The sequence below is a fragment of the Petaurus breviceps genome, unplaced genomic scaffold (genome assembly GCF_028583685.1).
Source record: "Petaurus breviceps papuanus isolate PSGF00001 unplaced genomic scaffold, PetGlider_PUasm1.0 90376, whole genome shotgun sequence".
NCBI lineage: Eukaryota > Metazoa > Chordata > Mammalia > Diprotodontia > Petauridae > Petaurus > Petaurus breviceps.
In genome coordinates this window covers 1,401-14,988 of record NW_027187232.1, presented here as the reverse complement: position 1 = coordinate 14,988, position 13,588 = coordinate 1,401, and the positions used below count along the sequence as shown (strand labels likewise).

Genomic DNA, 13,588 nt, shown 5'->3' with positions numbered 1-13,588 from the left:
CGCCAATGACGTTTATACTCTTCCGTTCGCTATTGGCTACCAGAGGCTCCGTGAAGCCAATCAGAAGTTAGGGATTCGTTCTTCTATAAACCCAGGACAAATTGATCTCAAGGATCCTGGGCTCCTTTGCTCAGGGACCATGGAGTGTGTTGTGGGCTCTCTCCTCTTGTTGGGGACCCTGGTCCTGCCCGATGCCGGGGTCAGTGGGGTGGGGAGATCGGACACAGCTTCTGGGGCGGACGGGAGGGTGGGATGGGGTTTCCTACAGAGAGCTCCCCGACCCCAGCCCCGGGTTGAGGGGGTGTCCCGGGAACCCGCTCCTTGGGCTCAGGTGCAGCCGGGAAGGGACTGCAATGAGAGACAGACAGCCAAACACACGGACAGACAGACACATAGAGACATAGAGAGAGACAGAGACACTCGGGGAACATGAGCCGCCATCAGTGAGCCGGGCTTGTGGGGCGGGGGACCCTGGTTTGGGTCCCTTACTTTGGGGGGAGGGGCGGATTGGTTGGTAGGTAAGTGTGAGGACGAGGGGTGCTGTGACAGAGGAGCCGTGAGGGAGAAAGGGGCAGCAGGCCTGGGGGAGGCAGAGTTGGCCGCCTCCCCCCATTCAGGGGCAAGGGCAGAACCAGGGGCATCTTCCTTAAAGAGCTTCTCGGAGGATCGTCGGGGCAGGAGGATGGGGCGGGGGCAGGTGAGGATACAAGGTGGGGAGCCGAAGGTGAGCAGTGGGAAGGCCCCGGAGCAGAGGAGGGGGCGGGGGAGGGCAAGGGCCAGATGAAGGGGCACTAGGACCTGCCTCAAAGTGCTGGAGTCCCAAGATAGTCCCGGCCGGGCTCGGAGGAGGGGCGGGATGCCCAGGGGTGGGGAGACATCTTGGGACTGTCCAGGGTCCAGGGTCACACCCCGGGCGGCTCGGAGTCCAGGGTCACGCCCAGGGCAAGACTGAATCGTGGGTGACACCCCAGGGCTAGACGGAATCTTGGGTGATACCCCAGGGCTTAGCCGCGGGTGTCCGGTCTTCACGGTCCCAGCCCTGACCTCGGCCATTCCCTCCCAGGCTCTCACTCACTGTGGTATGTCTACACGGCCGTGACTCGGACCGCGCTCGGGGAGCCGCGCTTCGTCCTCCTGGCCTACATGGACGATCAGCAGTTCCTGCGCTTCGACAGTGACAGCGCGAGTGAGAGAATGGAGCCACGCGGCGTGGATCGAAGGGGTGGAACCGGGGTACTGGGGGTGGCAGACGCGGAACGTGAGGGGGCAGACACACGCTGACCGAGTGAGCCTGGAGACCTTTCGGGGTTACTTCAACCAGAACGAGGGCGGTGCGTGGGGGTGGGGGGGAGGGAGAGAGTGTAGGGGGGGGGGGGGGGGGGTCCCGAGGTCCGCAGAGCCCGCTCTGACCCGCCTGGCCCCCGAAGGCGTCTACACCTTCCAGACCTTGTACTGCTGCGAGGTGACCCCAGCTCATCTTCAGGACGGGATTGAACAACAGGCCCATGACCGGAGGGACCACCTCGCCCCGGACATACATGAAGACGTCCACGTGGGAGGTGGACAGGAGCCTAGCTGAGGGATATAAAGCCTATCTGGAAGAGGAGTGTGTGATGGGGGTGAAGAAGTACCTGCGGATGGGCAAGGAGACCCTGCAGAAAGCAGGTACCAGCCCCGCCCCATGTGCTTGGCACTCAAGGCCCCAACCCCTCACGGCCTGCACTGTGGGATGTTCCCCCTCCCCTACCTGTCCCTGTGCCTAGGGAACTATGAACAAGAAAAGGGGGCAGTGAAGTGCCCACCAGAAAGTATACACCAAAGCCCCCTCCCAGTTGCAACCTGCTAGAGGGGCCCCCTACTAGGGTCCCTGGAAAGCAGCTAATAGGCCATAATAGTGAGGGAAAGTTTCACCTGTGCTGCTAGAAACATGCCCCAGATTCAGGTCTGTTTATGTTTGTATCCAGGGCTTTGCTAGGTAATCAAGGCTTCACTAAAAACGGCATTAACTGCATTACACTCCCCTTGGGACCATATTTTGTTGATTAGCAACACCTAACTCTATGTAAGTGTATCTTACAGAAGACTCAGGGCTGTCTTCTCTATTGGGGAGGCAGTCAGCAGCTGGTTAATAAACACTCCTATCAAATTATAATTGGCTTTGCTGTTCTGTTTCTCAGATGTTCACTACAACAGAAGCTTTTCAGTTTAATGTAATCAAGATTACTCATTTTGCATTTTATAATGCTCTCTAACTCTTGCTTCATCATAAAGTCTTCCCTGGATGTCTTTAGAACTAGAGGTCAAAATGGAAATAAAAAGAAGTCACTGGTTATCTCTGGAAAGAAACTCCCAATAAAAACAAACAGGAACATCTTAGCCAAAATCCAGAGCTTAAGGTCAAAGAAAGAAATTCTGCAAGCATCCAGAAAGAAGGACTTCAAACAAGGAGGAGCCACAGCCAGATTCAGTAGGATTTACCAGCCACAATTACCAAGGAGCAGAGAGTTTAGAACCTTCCAGAAGACAGAGGCTTCTGAGGAGGGGTCAGGGACAATGATCTCCCATACTCCAGGTGTAAGCAGAAGTCTGTACGACACAGGACAGTCTGATGGGGGAAGAATCCGACATAGAACATCAATCTCATTTGAAATGGTCCAGAGGGCAAGTGGTGAAAGATGCCCCCCACTTCCTGACGGAGAAGAAAGATTCAGAGTGTAGAATGTTACACATGTATATGTACATTTGGGGGGGGGGCATGAATAGTATACAAGTTTATAACAGAGACTTTGTTTTCCTTTCTCAATTTAGGAAGGCTGAGCAGGGTGAATGAAAAAAATTTTTTTAAATCAGAAGAAAATATATTCATATACCTTCCACAACTGTGTAAAGGATCATTCCTTTTTTTTTTTTAAGGGTAATTGGGGTTAAGTGACTTGCCCAAGGTCACATAGCTAGTTTTTGTGTTAAGTGTCTGAGACCAGATTTGAACTCAGGTCCTCCTGACTCCAGGCCTGTGCTCTATTCACTCAACCACCTAGCCACCCCTAAAAGAACATTCTTAATCCAAGATATGGAGACTTTTAAGAAATAGATAATCCTAACTACATAAAATTGTAAAAGTTTCACTAAAATAAATGAAGATCAAATATGAGGAGAAATTTTTGAATAATGTGAAGAGTTTGGTTAAATGAGCAAAGAGGCCAGGTGATATACATTTATATAATTTATTCCCTTAAAGCCAGCAAATATGTGCTGCAAGGAGTCAAAACCTAAGTTCTGCCTGTCTGATACAAGAATGAAAAAGTTTGGGGTGGTTGGGTAGCACAGTGAATAGAGCACCAGTCATGGGCTCAGGAGGACAGAGTTCAAATCTGGCCTCAGACACTTAACACTTACTAGCCCTGTGACCTTGGGAAAGTCACTTAACCCCAATTGCCCTGCCTTCTCCCTCCAGAAAGCAAAAAGGAAAAAAATTAAAAAAAAGAATGACCAAGTTTTATGTTTTAGGACAATCCCAGAATGTCTGTGTCCCTCACATGTAGGGTCTCCTCATGTTTACATGAGGATTGACAAAGTAGTGTCAGCTGGATCCCAGGCTGCCTGAGCCTGGCCCACACAGCACAGGCCTCTAGGAAAGGGAAGCCCCACTGTTCAGCCTTGTCTGGTCCTCGGAGCTGCTGACACAGGAAAGAGGCTTTGTACAGCAAAGCAAAGCAGTCTGACTGATCCATTTGGGCTTTGACCTTTTGGGGGTTGTTGTCATTTCCTCCTTTTGGTCAAAGACAAGCTGAAGACTTCACCTTTAGGCCAAGGAAGATACAGAAAAACCTCTCTCTTCCTGGGGGGCGAGAGTTCTAAAAATCCTAATCTAGGTGGATTCAGGTTTTTCCCAAATGCTTCCTGAAATAGGGGCCACTAAAGATAAGGTCAAATTCTTTGTCAGACCGAGGCAGGCTGTCACCGGGGGTGAATGGGGACATGGGAGAAGGAGACGGTCTCCCCTCTGGTTGGACATCCCCGGAGCTGGGCAGCCACTGCAGGGCAATCGAAAACAAGCCAAGGAGCAGGCTGCCAAGGGGATCAAGGTAGGAAGCATGATGGGAGGGTGGAGAAATAAGCAGAAATAAGCTAAAGCTACCAAAGTTATAAATAACCAGCCTTGGGTGTGTAAGGGGCCCAGGTGGGGAGGGAGCGGCTCTTCACGCAGACCTGGTCCGGACATTTAGGAAAGCTGTCTGCCTCTGATGTCGTCTTTTTCGGGCCTCTTGGAAACCAGAGGGCAAGCTCCCCTATGGACTCAGATGGCCACTCGGGAGCAGGGGCAATCTTTACATGGGATAGATGGATCCAAGAGTCCATACCCACAAGATGGCATCTGTGGAAGTAGTCAGACAGACCTGACAGGGCTCCCAGAGAACATATGATTTGATACTAAAGGCACATAGAAATGGCTCAGTTTTCCATCCAGCAGGGCTAGATTCAAACAATAAAATAAAGTTTTTCTCTCAGATTACAAAATTGCATAACTACATTAATTCAGGTAGAGATTAAACTACTTAGGTGGTTCACAACACACAGTCTGGAGAAGGGACATTTACATGTCACCAAGACAACCAAGAAACCTTAAACACGAACCATACACATCAACACAATCATTATCACCAATGTTAACATCAAATTCCTTGTATCCCAGAATTCCCACATCCACTTAAACAGCACGTTTTGAATCCCTCAAGCCTCATGTAGTTATCTGGTCCCTAGATGACCTTTTTTTTGACAATAGTTTTTATTCTTAAGACAGTTCAAAAAGGGAGTTCTGCTTCTCTGGTTCAGATCTAGAGGTTCCCAGATAATTCTGACTCAGCATAAATCAGTACAATCACTTAAATTTGGTTCTCCATTTTTGACACTACAGAGAATTTCAGTTTATATATCATCTGCTGCTGCTGTCCTTACCTAAAGCCTGTACCTGGCATAAGAATCTTTTAAAATGTGAGGGTCCAACCATAAAATGAGCTCATCTGCCTTTTAAAACTATCAGACAGATTCTTTAATAAAGAAAAAATAATTTTACTTCTACTACGACCTTAGACATATTTTGTGAAAAAATCCAAATTTGGCATCTTATTACCAAAGCATGCTTAAAGCTTCAATGTCCATGATAGAAGTATTTTGGAAGCCAATATTCTACATCTGTATATGATCCTTAGAGGAATCATTTTTTGTTGCTTTCCTCAAAATTCGCTATCCTATTTAATTAGACATCTTTCCCATTACATCTTTTTTTTTTTTTTATTACTTGGTCTAATCATATCCTCCTTTCCAGGATATTAGCTACATATTTTATCTGGCCATGAATACAGGTTATAATTGTAAGCTATTCATTATTGCCTCCTATTACAGTAACTCAGAGATGTTCCAGGTTCCATCTATTATTTAACAGATTTAGTATTGTACTTAGAGAACTTCTTGATTATATACTTTTACTACAAAAAGAAAAAAGGACAATGTCATATACCACAACAGAAGGAAAGAATTTCCTTAGTTCTGTTTGATTCTAGGAATGAGTCATCCCTGATAGGCAATCATGCACCCACTAGGTGCTGAAATCGGGGCTTAGGAGTAATCAGGTGAAGAATTTTCCTTTTCAGAAAGGAAAAAGCACAATTGGAAAATAGCGTCAGGAGGATCCTACCTAGGCCATGTCCAAGATTTTCTTTAAAATCTTTCCCAGGCACAGGCATCTACCATTAGCAGTTCTCAGCCTGCAGCCCATGTCATTCTGCTACTGGCTTTATGACAACTTAGACAACTATTCTTGTAATCAGAGCTTGAAACAATAGCAGTGATTGGTCAGTACACACCTTGAAACTCTCTCACCTGACGCAGAAGTCTGCCCACTTCTATGCAGGTGAGCTGACTGGGGGAAAGGGCGGAGACCCAGTGGGGGAAGGCAGAGCTGACCCAGCAGTCGGCTCATGAACTTCAGATGGGGGGGTGGGGAAAACCAGGCACAGCACCGCTCCATCTGTTCCATGACATGGCACCATAACTATGGACCTAAAGGTTTCATTATAGGAGGCAAACAGGCCAGATGATATACTTTTACATCATTTATTCCCTTAAATCTAGCAGATACAGGCTACCTGGAGTGAAAACACAAGCTCTGACTGTCTGATACAAGAACAACCAAGAGGAGAAGCCCCACTATTCAGCCTTCCCTGGTCTGACCCAGGAAAGAGAGCAAAGCCAAGCAGTCTGATTGAGCGCTACGGGTTTTGGCCCTTCTTGGAGTTCAAACATTGTCCATAAAAAATATATGAAAGGAAACATCAAATCTGACCAGAACAAGTCATTTCTATCCAAAGAGAGAGAGAGAACTGACACCAACACGTACCAAGAGCCGGTGCCAATAGATGAGTGCTGAAAGGATGGGAAAGTTTCTAAAGTCCTGCCAACTACAAATGACCACATAAAGACAGGTCTCCAAGCAACAATAATAAGAGAAAGTCATGTGAAAATAATCTTGCCATTTCTTGTGAAGGGTTAAATTTTGTGTGTGACAATAACAGCGCTGAAATGAGAGGAAACAATTCCTCTGACCGACGAGGTGCCAAACAAAAAGGAGGCAACAGAGTTGGTGATAAACTCATGAAAGGAGACTCTGGATGTTCTCAAAAATATGGTAAGGATAAGGAGAGTTAATATTGTGTTAACTAGGTAGCAATGCCTGGCAAAGAGAAGAAACCAGAGTTGTCTGTGCAAGGGTCTATAAGTGTGGATTGTGGGTCTTCAGTTTCCTAATCTGTAAAATAAAGATTATCTCCAAGGTCCTCTCCAGGGGTAACTTTGTGTTCTCTGTGGAATTTGAAGTTTCCTGGTTTCCTAGTTGGGGTGATGAGACAAGAAAGAGGGAAAATGCTGCTAATTGTGCCCGGGATCATCGTTTCTGGAAAAAAAAAAAAAGTTACCAGGAATTCACACCTTCATATCTCAGGCAGCTCAGAACCAAGCTTAGGCTGAAGTGGTACTGCTCCCCATTTTAAGAATTAAGCTCTTTCGTTCTGTTGTTATTGTCTTGTGTCACTTGTTATGACCTTATTTGGGGTTTTCTTATCAAAGAAACTGGAGTGGTTTGCCATTTTCTTTTCCAGCTCATTTTTTTTCTGAGGAGGAAACTGAGGCAAACAGGGTTAAGTGATTTGCTCAGGTTCAAACATGTAGTCTGAGTTCTGGATTGTCTTCCTGATTCCAGGCTCTGAGCTTTAACCACTCGGGGACTCAGATGCCCCTTTTATGGTGAGACAAAGGCTTTTATTCTGATTCCAAATTTCATTTACCGGACTCTGATTTACTCTTTCTTCTCGGGTCCCTGGCTCGCTCACCTACACGGCTGGGGAGGTTACCAGACTTGCCTGAGTCACAGCTGGGATGGAGATGGAGGCGGCCACCCGGCTCCCCACAAACCAGCCTGCAGATTTCTTCAGTCCTCAGAGGCCCTTGGTTTGGGACAGGGACATTCTCTTCCTAACTTCTAAGCCTTCTTTTATTGTGGTTCAGGCTGGAAGCACAAGAGCCTTGTGCTCCTGGAGTGATGATGGGAGGGAAGGCGACTGTGAATAACTGTGAAAGAGCCAAGGTCTCTTAAGCCGGGGATTGCCTCCACGTCAGTTTCAGTTTGGGTCTCCTAGCCTGTGCGGGCTCATTCTGCCCAGTCACAAATGACGTTTTTTGTCTCTCGTTTACTATTGGTCGGCAGAGGCTCGGCCAAGCCAATCAGAAGTGAGAGATTCGTAAACCCAGAGTTTTGGCAGGTGTCAGCGCTCCTGGGCTCCTCTGAAATGAGTGTGAAGAGGCGAGGTGGGGGGTGCAGTCCCCTGACATACCAGCGCCTGTAGCCTTCAGACTTCCTGAGGAGCTTGGGGACCTCCCAGGAATTAGGGTTAGGGTCTGAAGGGGCTTCCAAGGCCCTCTGGTCCAGCCTCTTAGGACAGACTCAGTAAATGCTGATGGACTCCAATCCCCAAATCCATGCCTCTGATCTCTAGGTCTTTTCTAGGAGAGTAAAATCTGCTTCGTAACTAAAAACTTAATTGGTGAGTAGACCAAGGATAGCTAACAAGTTATTTATTTTTATTTGTTTGCTTTGGGGGGGGGGGCATTTGGGATTAAGTGACTTGCCCAAGGTCACACGGCTAGTTTTTGTGCTGTGTCCCAGGTCGAATTTGAACTCAGGTCCTTCTGATTCCAGAGTGGGTGCTCTCTTAACTGTGCCACCTAGCTGCCCCTGCTACCAAGTTATTGAAGCAAGATTCTTCTGGGTTACTGAGGAATAAATTGCACACATATGGAATGATAGTAACCAACACAGAATCGTGATTAGATCCAGCTTATGATCCAGTCCAGGTCAGCCATGGGCACCCTCTGAGGGCCCAAACATGACAGGGTCACCATGCTGAAGGACCCAATGGCAATCAGAGAAGCTGGTCTGGGATACCCAGGGAAGGCCTCTCAGTGAGAAGGGGACTCAGCCTCAGAGTAGAAATTATATTTATCTACATCAGGGGATTTTCCCCTGAGGTATACTGACCCCTGACAAATTTGAGGAGCGTTTCAGGGACTCTCTGAATTTGGTTGGGAAAAAAATATATCTTTATTACCCCCAACTTCTAATTGAAATGTAATCATTCCTTTGACTATTAAATTTCAAAACCCACAGTAGCATTCTGGGAAAGCATTGATTAAAAGCTTCACCAGATAATAATCAGGTTAAGATGCTCTGATCTAGATTGTAGACAGGACAGCAATAGATGTGGTCAGGGACCGTGACATTAGGTAAATGTAAGTGTGTTAATTTTTGGACAAGCTGACTATACCAGTGTCACCAGATTGGCCAGATCTTTTTAGATAAACTATGTCAGCATTTAACACAGAGAGGCATGAATGCTTTAGACCATAACAATATCGAGAACTAGACTTCTTTCCTTGTATCAGAACCATGAGGGAAACACAACTGTATGTCAGGTGCCCTGAGGCACTTTTCACATATATGAGTGTGTGTATACATACACCCAGACCTTGGTATGCGTACATATGTATGAGAGACAATAACTTCTAACTAACCAATTTATCCATTAGAGTGATGAAAGTGCCCCTACCCTGTTACCCAGACATACCACTCCTAGGTCTATTTCCAAAGATAATTTGGATAAAAGAAAAAGAGCCTTTATGTTTTAAAATGTTTCCAGCAGCCCTCTTTGTGGTGGTGAAGACGTGGAAATCATGGGGACAGCCTTCAACTGGGGAATGGCTGAACAAGGTGTGTTACATGATTATTATGGATCCTACTGTGCTCTAAGAAATGATGAAAACATGGAAAAGACTGGAAGGAAACAATGAAGAGAGAAATGAGCAGAACCAGGAGAACATTGTGGACACGAACAGAAATACTGTTTAAGAACAACTTTGAGGGACTAAGTCATTTAGACTATTATGAGAACCCCAGTGAACTGCAAAGGACCCATGAAGGAAGAAGCTATCTGCCTCCAGAGAAAGGACTGAGAGATAGAAGTGTGTATGGAATGACATTACACACACAGACACATACACACTCACATGCACACACACACATTCACAACCACACACAGACACACACACGGGGACACACACAGGGACACATATACACACAAAGACACACACACAGACACACACACATTTGTGTCTAAAGGTATACATCTCTAGGGCTGGGGAGGAGAAGAAAAAAGGGAAAAATAGTAAGATAACTTTATTATATATTTACTAGCAATAGCAAGTTGTACAGAATAGATTTTTTTAAATATTTTTTTCCTGGAATTTATTTAATTTTTAAAATTTTCAACATTCATTTCCACAAGATTTTGAGCTACAAATTTTCTCCCCATCTCTCCCCTACCCCCAACACAAGAGAGTGGGCCTACTGAACACCCTTTCCCAAGTCTGCCCATGTTTCTATCCCTCCTGTCGCTCCTTCCCCCTTTCCCCTTTACTTACTTGTAAGGAAAGATGGATTTCTATACCCTATTGCCTGCTTATCTTATTTCCCAGTTATATGCAAAAACATTTGTTAGCATTTGTTTTTAAAACTTTGAGTTCGGATTCTCTTCCCTCTTCCCTCCTCTCCCCACACTGAGGAGCCAATAAATTCAATATAGGTTATACATGGGTAGTTATGAAAACATTTCCATACTGGTCATATTGTGAATGACTAACTGTATTTCCTCCATCCTGTCCCACCCCCCACTTACTCTATTTTCTCTTTTGACCCTGTCGATTTTCAAAAGTGTTTGCTTCTGACTATCCCCTCCCCCAATCTGCCCTCCCTTCTATCATCTCCCTTCTTATCCACTTCCCCCTATTTTCCTGTAGGGTAAGGGACCCAACTGAGTGCGTATGTTATTCCCTCCTTAAGCCAAATGCAATGAGAGTAAGGTTGGCTCATTCCCTTTAACCTCCCTGCTCCATCCTAACAGTTTTCTCTTATCTTTTTTTGTGAGATATTTTACCCTCTTCTATCTTTCCCTTCCTCCTTCTTCTCTAACCCCTCAGTTTTATTTTTCAGACATCATCCCTTCATATTCCCTATTTTGGGGGGTCTCCTTCAGCAGGCTGTTGACACAACTCTCATGATTTTCTTGCATCATTATCATTTCTCTTCCCAATTTTTCCTCCACTTCTCTTACTTGATTTTCAAAATTCTTTTTGAGCTTCTTCACAGCCTGTAACCAATTCATATTTTTCTTGGAAGCTTTTGATGCAGGAGTTCTGATTTTGTTGTCTTCCTCCCATTCCATGTTGGATTCTTTTTGTCCCCAAAAAAGGAATCTATGGTCTGATTGCGTTTTCTGTGCTCGCTCATCTTGCCTGTCAATTACTTGGCCTTTGAACTCTTTGCCATGGTAGAATTCTGCTTCCAGAATGGAGAGAGCTATGTTCCAAATTGCTGGGGTTTTTGCAGCTGCTGGAGCTATTAGGAGGGTGCCCTCTCTGCAGCCCTCACAAGCTCTGGCACACTGGCCATACATCCCAGGACCACCACCCAAGACCGACATCCAGATCCAAGCAGGTTAAAGCAAGAGTGATTGCCCTGTGAATGTTGTTTGGCTCCCCCTACAAACTGCAGGCCAGGAACTCCGGAGGCAGCCATGGGGTGACAGCTGCACAGGTGCTGCACCTCCTCTGCTTCTTGCCCTGGGGGCAGCAGGTGGACCCCACTCTTCTGTACCTACTGTTCCAGAAGAGTTCCACACTGACCTTCTGCTTTGTCTTTGGTGTTTATGGGTTGAAAAGTCTGGAAACCACCACAGCTGCTGGTGATTCACTCTCCTGAAATCTGCTGTGGCCACCAGTGGTCAGTGCTGCCCTGGGGTCTGTAAGAGTATTGGAACTTAAAGATCCTCCTCTATTGGCTTGGTTTTTGGTTTGGTTGTGTTAAAACCCAGAGCTTGTGAATCCCACTTGTGGGATTGATTTGTTGACATGAAAAGAGAGGGCTGAACTGGGAGGAGCTGGTGACAAGAATTGAGAGGCACAAGTAGAGAGAGGGGCAGAAGAGGTTTTTTGGAAGTAGCATCGTGGAGGCAGAGAACGACCGAGAGTATTACTGACGGCCAGTTTGAACTGCCCGGGAGTTTTGAGAGCTGGCCCCCGGAGCTGCCAAGGACTGAGGAGACATGGCTCTTATGCTGTACCTCAGATTTGGTCTCCACGTATTTACAAGACAATTGACATACTAGTGTCAGCTGGATCCCAGGATGCCTGAGCTTTCCCCACACAGCACGTGCCTCTAAAGATAAGACAAGTCCCACTATTGAGCCTTATCTAGTCTTTGAAGTTGCTGTCACAGGAAAGGGCATATTTAGAGCAAATCAAAGCAGTCTGATTGATCACTTCAGGTTTTGGCCCTTATTGGAGTTCAAACATTGTCCACTGAAAATATATCAAAGGATACATCAGATCTGACCAAAACAAGTCATTTATATCCAAAGAGACAGAGAACTGATACAGATGTGAACCAAGAGCCATTGCCAATAGCTGGGTGCTGAAAGGATGTGAAAGTTTCTAAAGTCCTGCCAACGATAAATAAGCACATGTAGACAGGTCTCGAAGCAACAGTGAGAGAAAGTCATGTGAAAGTAACCTTGCCATTTCTTGTGAAGAGGTAAATTCTGTGTATGCCAATAAACATAATGCTGAAATGAGAAGAAAGATTCTTCTGACCCACAAGGTGCCAAACAGAAAAAGGAGGCAACAGAGTTGTGGATAAACTTCATGAAAGGAGACATCTGGAAGTTCTCAAAAATGGGACACGGATAACACTAGAGTTAATATTCTGTTAACTATCGAGCAATGTTTGGCAAAGAGAAGAAACCAGAGTTGTTTCTCCAAGGGTAGATAAGTGTGGACTGTTGGTCTTCAATTTCCTAATCTGTAACATAAAGATTATCTCCAAGCTCCTCTCCAGGGGTAACTTTATATTTTCTATGAAGTTTGAAGTTTTCTGGTTTCCTAGTTGGGGTGATGAGACAAGGAGAGAGGGAACATTTTACCAATTGTGCCCAGATTCATTGTTTCTGGGAAAAAAAGTCACTAGGGGGTCGGCTAGGTGAGTGGATGGAGCAGGGGTGAGAAGGACCTGAGTACAAATCCGATCTCAGACACTTAACACAAAAACTAGCCTTGTGACCTTGGGCAAGTCACTTAGCCCCAATTGCCCTACCTTCCCCCTCCAAAAAAAAGTTGGTAGAAATTCTCACCTTCTTGTTTCAGGCAGCTCAGAAACAAGCTTAGGCTAAAATGATATTCCTCCCCATTTAAGAACTAAGCTCTTTCCTCTGCTTGTGATTGAATTGTGTCTGACTTGTTATGACCCTATTTGGGGCTTTCTTATCAAGGAAACTGGAGTGGTTTGCCGTTTTCTTCTCTAGCTCATTTTTTCTGAGGAGGAAACTGAGGTAAACAGGGTTAAGTGATTTGCTCAGGTTCAAACATGTAGTCTGAGTTCTGGATTATCTGTAACTCAGGTCTTCCTGATTCCAGGCTCTGAGCTCCAACCACTGGGGGGCCCAGCTCCCCCTTTTATGAAAGGTGAGACAAAGGCTTCTATTGTGATTCCAAATTCCATTTCCCGGACTCTGATTTCTCTTTCTTCTCGGGTCCCTGGCTTGCTCACCTACCCGGCCTGGGGAGGTTACCGGGCTTGTCTGAGTCACAGCTGGGATGGACAGGGAGGCGGCCACCCGGCCCCCCACAAACCAGCCTGCAGATTTCTTCAGTCCTTCAGAGGCCCTTGGTTTTGGTTGGGGACATTCTCTTCCTCACTTCTGACCCTTCTTTTTCTCTGGTTCAGGCTGGGAACACAAGAGCCTTGCGCTCCTGGAGTGATGATGGGAGGGTCAGGGTTAGGGTTAGTGAAAGAGCCAAGGTCTCTAAAGCCGGGGATTTCCTTTGCATCACTTTCAGTTTTGGTCTCCTAACCTGTGCCGGCTCATTCTGCCCAGTCACCAATGACGCTGCTGTGTGCCGTTTGCTATTGGCCGGCAGGGCCTCCGTG

The 13,588-nt window shown here is 46.2% G+C and overlaps 1 pseudogene; it reads left to right on the top strand.

Moving 5' to 3' along the window:
• Positions 1–105: 105 nt before the first annotated feature.
• LOC138177253 (RLA class I histocompatibility antigen, alpha chain 11/11-like) lies at positions 106–2,152 on the top strand (annotated as a pseudogene).
• Positions 2,153–13,588: the final 11,436 nt, after the last annotated feature.